The sequence below is a fragment of the Saccostrea echinata genome, unplaced genomic scaffold (assembly GCF_033153115.1).
Source record: "Saccostrea echinata isolate AGI-Se365-2 ecotype Australia unplaced genomic scaffold, CSIRO_AGI_Sech_v1 ptg000051l, whole genome shotgun sequence".
Taxonomy (NCBI): domain Eukaryota; kingdom Metazoa; phylum Mollusca; class Bivalvia; order Ostreida; family Ostreidae; genus Saccostrea; species Saccostrea echinata.
This window is the reverse complement of record NW_026889800.1, coordinates 5486390-5492353: the sequence shown is the minus strand read 5'-3', so window position 1 is coordinate 5492353 and position 5964 is coordinate 5486390. Positions and strand designations below refer to the sequence as shown.

The following is a 5964-nucleotide window of genomic DNA, read 5'->3' as shown; positions in this document are numbered from 1 at the left end:
TGTTTTCCTTAAATAAAGTTATGTTTTGTGCAAATTATATAAATATCTTTAAAAATTTGAAAATGCTTTAAAATATGTTAAAGGATGTATTCGGAATCTCAAAAGATTTGACCTATGGAAGAAAAAAATTTCCCGGAAAAAGTTACTTTTAAAAATTGATGATCATTCGATGTTTTCTACCGTATATTTTTTGCCTAAGTTATTTCAGATTTGCACTTTGAACCTAAAATTTATTATTGCATCTTTAAAATTAATTTCCAAAATTTGCAAAAAGAGCATTGTGTCCGTTAAAGCACCGAGTTTTGCGCGACTTTTAGTCTTGAAGTTCTTTAGGGTAGGCTTGTCCCCAAATTGAATTTAATATTTTGACAGGTTATGATGTAAGAAATAGTTTAGGATGGGATTTTTCTAGGGGAACCCTGTCCTTTGATCGAAAGATGCGTGGACTCCTCCTCCCGCACACATTTTTAATCAAAGTGAGATAATGCCGCAGCAGCGGCCCTTCACTCTAAAGGAAGAAGAAGAAAATCACAAAAAAGGAAAACCTGTTTTTGACAATCTGGTTCACATTTATGACGACTGGATTCATAGTCAGATTAGCTAAATTGGTATATACGCCGAGTATTAACAACGAGGGTATTTTTAGAGTCGTAGATCGAGTCCTTGCACGTCACGGTAGTTCAGTTGGTAGAGCGCTCGCTCCGTGATCGGAATGCCGTGAGTTAGAATCTCGGCCGCGACTGACCTAAGTCGATAAAAGCGCTCAGCAATTTGAAGTGAAAGTTGCGGGTCCTTCGGATGAGACCTAAAAATCCGAGGCCCCGTGTCATGGCAGGCGTTGGCACGATGAAGATCCCTCACTGTTCAATGGACATGAGTGCCGAGTTAAGGTCTAAATTTGAAGCCCTTCAACGGTATATGGTGAGGTCTCTATTTGAGTGAAAAATACTCGAATAGGACGTAAAACAACATGGAATCAATCAATCGAATCTACCTCGCCTTTTCAAAGACTATTCTAATTTTATTTATAGACTTTGGTATATCTCCCTGCAATTAGCTATCTTCTATGCATGTTCATTCTTGATATAAAAGACACTAAAGAGAGGGCAATTCGTAAATTCCATTGTAGCTAAAAAACAGTCAAGCGGAACTATACCTCAGTATAGCAAATTTTCTTTGAGGACTAGAATTATTGACTCTGTGTTATTCGATACAGGTATTCTCGCCTGAAATGAATTGCGATGGATTTCTATTTCATATATTCCCTAGAATTAAATCACGTTGCTTTTTCACTACTAGTGCTTGTCTGGGTTATTACGCTGGGAAATATGTTACGTATTGCTTATATTATCTGAGTTTAACATACTTAGAATTACATACATGTACTTTTGTACTGTGTCAATGTTCTAAACTATGATCTCAAGTTTTGAAACAGAAGGGCTATATATCAGCATCTGTTCTTCCTTGGATTTCATTTACATAATTTGCATACATTAATGGCAAGTTTTATTATACCCATGGAAGTGTGTTGTTAAAAAAACACATACTCGTATCGAGAATAGAATTTAGTCTATAGACATTACCATTATGCACAGTGAAAAGAAAACAAAAATATCAAATATTTCTAGATAACAAACTCAAACTGTTTTGACATTATCATGCCTCATGATTAATATCTATGAAAAGGTTCCTCCTATCTACATGTATACATACTGAAATTATTTATGAGAAACAAATTAGTATATGTAGGTAGTCTACAGTCATTGACAGTAATGAAAATCGACAAGCTTTTTGTAAATAATAAATCAATCTAGGACTTATAGGTCAGATAACTATTTAAAAAGAAGTGTTCTTTAAAATTGACTTGAAGGTAGGTACAGAACAATACTTTTGTTTGCAGTTCCATTTTAGCTGTGCTATGAAACATGAAACATCATCAATTGATTGAAGGTATTCAAAATCATGGTCGAATTTTGCAACATAAAAAATTCTGAGAAGAAAAATATTACGGTGTCTGAAAATATTAGATATTATTTGATGTCAAACTAAAATGTTGGGAAGTTTGTAAGTTCTTCATGATCAAGATTTATGTGTAAAAGGTTTAATTTTTCCATCATCAACTTTTCTTTTTTATGTAGTTATATGATCCTAAATTCGCTGTCAAGGAATTTTCGTTACGTCTATCTAAAATGCCATTTATTTCTTTTCCTTTCACAACTTTGATGAATAAACTTATTTAATAATTTTCTGATGCTCATATTTAATAACTAATGATATTTTAATGATTGTCAAGCGAATAATCAAACTTGTAATGATTGTTTTTGATGCAATTCAGTGGACAATCTCTGTGACATTTTTTCATATGGTCCGAAGAAATAAAGGAATAGCAGCAGTAAATAAAATCATTCCACCTAATTTTCTTGATTCGTTTATTATATACAAATTTATTTATTAAATTTACTGGGTTTGTCAAAAAAATATTGAATATTTTTAAAATTAAACAATGGTTAAATTTTATGCTTGGGGATGTAACATTTCGTGTCAATTTTGTTACGTCTCGCGCACAGCCGCTTTCAGATTCAATCGAAGGAAACTCTGTTGATATGTTTATTTATAGCAATTAGAGACGTCGTAAAAGATTTACGACCTATGGCTGTGTTCAAATGTGACAGTATTATTTCAAAAATAATCATCATAATTTTATCTGTATTTTCGTGTCAAAACGTTACGTCTGTATACAAGTGTCATACATCAAATACTCGGGTGACCAGAGTACGACATCCTGTTTGTATGACATTTCTGGTCTCTACTTTCATTTTTGGTGAGACCGTGCACGTGTTGGATCAGTTCCAAGAAAAAGATGACAGGAGACGCGAGTAGTTCCCGTACGAAACTCTTAACCGTTTTCCGCCTGGAGTCGGGGCGGACTGAGACGGATTCCGGTTAAGTGCTAGGTGGACTAAGCCGTACTAAAGGCGGACATGGAAAACGTCTTAGCTTTAACCGTTTTCCGCCTCATACCTTAGGTGGATTCCACCTTAAATCTGAGGCGTATTTTTGTTAGACGTTTTCCGGCTTAGCTCTTAGACGGATTCTGCATTAATCTTTAAAATATGAACAGTTTAAATTATGACCACATGTTTCATTCCTCTAGATGACCTTGTTTTCTAAAGGCACTAATGGGGGAGATATTCGAAAAAAAATAGTCAAACATGGCTTTTAATCCAATTATTAGACTTTGAATATTAGGCTTTTTATTACATTGATGATTGCGTTTCCTAGAGGAGTAATTTTTTGCAGACATATTGTATATCAGATATACGTTTCTAATGCGTTCCTGCTTGACCACTCTCTACAGGGGGCGGAAGTTTTCAGGCAGAGCCTCTCTTTGGATGCATTGGTCAGTTTGAATGCAGATTTTGAAAGTGATGACTGTTGGTCAATTTGGTTGATGAATCTTTATATCTTATTCAGTTTAAAAAGGAACTCAGGCAAGATGTATGCCTGTAAATTACTATTCTGAAGATGATTTGTTATGTGTTTTTGGAAAAAAGAGTGATAAAATCCAACTTTTGGTGTTATTCTTAACTAAGCTTTGAAGTGAAGCAAATTATGCTCGGTGAACATGCTGAATGGACAAAGAAGAACCTCTAAACACTGTACAGGAATACATGTAACTGTGAAAAACAATGGTAAGTTAAAATTTTTAGCGGTGTTTTTTCTTTTCTCTCTTTTTTTGAATTCGTACAGCCAAAATATGTACACACCACTCTCCACCATTACTTCCGATAATTAATTCCAACTGGAATAGCACTGAGGCCCTATATTCACATTATACTCTACACTAACCCAGAATGTTAAAAAAAAAGTTTGCGCATAAAATTTCAGGCGCCATTTCTTTTTGCCTAATGTAGGGTAGTCCCCCCCCCCCCCCCCCTTGTTTCTTGTTTTCAATGTTATGAATATATCCTTTTAGATTAAAATATTAAATATTAAAAAGTACAAAGATAAAGGATAAAAAAAATTACTAATTCATTTGTCAATTATTAATCAACATGCACTTTTGTAATTTTATTTTTCACTTTGCGTATGTGTTTTCCGGAAATACGATTTCCTTTTAAAATTAGCGACCTGTAGTTACTTCCAGTTTTAAAATCACGATATGATGTGTGTTAGCACTGGATTAACCAGTGGTTTATTAGTGGAATGGTGACATAGACACCCTTCTAAAAGTGTAGTTCGCTGCTCAGTTCGGATTAGGAGTCAGGTTCTGAGATGTAAGTCATCATTTAAAATATTAATATATACATCATGTACATGGAATTCTTCTTTTTTTTTTTACCTTGATGAATTCTTAAAATACATTTTTGGGGTGAAATTTGAACAAGTTTTTTTAATTTATTTTTTCATCCATACTGAAGTGTACCATTCGTCATAACGTTGATGCATCTACACTATAGTTTTCCTAATTATTCAATAAGCAGCTGCAAATGTACATTTCAAAACATACATGGATATGAGTATATTCATTTAAGTTAGATCTACATATTTCATGAGCAGCTATTGAATATACATGTAAATTAAAAGTGTTTGTAGAATGGGGTCTTACGTTATTACCTTTTACAAATATATGAAGATTATGAAAAGTAATTGAATAAGATTAAAAACCTATTTAAGTCAAATTTAAAACTGTAGATATTAGGATTTTCTGCAGTGCAGTGTTATACATTTCAGCACTTCAAGCTTTTTAAGTCCTCGGCAATTTTGGCCGATAAAGGTAAAATGAGGACTGCGGCAACTGCAGCAAGTCAGGATGAAGGCCAGAAGTCACTCTCCATCCACCCTTAGGAGTAAACTGGCAATGTTGCTTAGACTTCTCATTTGAGAGCTTGCCGAAGATTCATGGGAAAAAGGAATGCAATCTAACACCTGTGCTTCATTCAACTGTATTGGAGGTTATGAGAGGTAAGAATACATGAAGACATCAGACGTCTGATAAATATATGAAAAATTATTCTTATATTTTGTAAGTTTTAGTGTTGAGAGAAATTAGACAAGACTGTTTGCATCCTGATCTATAATACAGAATAGAATGCCATAAAAGAGTCATTTTATTGAAAAATGTTGAAGAGTTGTTTTAAAACGAGAAATTCATCTCAGTTTGTATTTTCTTTATAGACTTCAACATGTGGTGACCGTGTGTGAAGAATGGCAAAGGATTTAAAGCTTGAATCATGGAAAAGATAAGTTATTCCAGATAACTTAGGAAGAAGAACAATAAAAATGACACACTCTTTCCCTGCAGACAGAAAGAATTTTGTGAAAATAATCAACCAGTGGTAAATTAACAGCTAATTGTTTTGTTGAATTGACTTTTAAACATCGGTTTTGTCTTTCTTTTTTTATTTGTTAATTCAACTGTGACAGTCACATTATTATGTAGATGTATGAAGAAAAATCAAGTTTTGGTACAATATTTTTTATCTTTTTATTTCATGTGAATTTAAGGCAAGGCATAACATTTTCAAATGTAAAATTTTTTTAGTCATTGAATTTTAAAGAACTTGTAAGTAAATGATTTATAATTTGTATAATTTCATTTTTTTTTAATTGTTAAGTTTGTAAAAGTCTGAAACAACAATAGCTGATGTACACAGTGATAGGCAGATTATGTAACCATTAATGCAAAATCCCTCTAACCATTAAGGCAGAATTTTAAAGAACTTGTAAATAAATGATTTATAATTTGTATAATTTCATTTTTTTTAATTGTTAAGTTTGTAAAAGTCTGAAACAACAATAGCTGATGTACACAGTGATAGGCAGATTATGTAACCATTAATGCAAAATCCCTCTAACCATTAAGGCGGAATACGCCTTGCTAGTAAGGCGGAATACGCCTATCTTAAGTAAGGCGGAATACGCCTTGCTAGTAAGGCGGAATACGCCTATCCTAAGTAAGGC

At 33.2% G+C, this 5964-nt stretch overlaps 1 long non-coding RNA gene across 1 annotated transcript; it reads left to right on the top strand.

Moving 5' to 3' along the window:
• Positions 1-4174: 4174 nt before the first annotated feature.
• Positions 4175-5547, top strand: LOC133203727 (uncharacterized). Its single transcript, XR_009723459.1, has 3 exons — positions 4175-4277; positions 4735-4965; positions 5179-5547. It is a non-coding gene; the product is annotated as an uncharacterized LOC133203727 (long non-coding RNA).
• Positions 5548-5964: the final 417 nt, after the last annotated feature.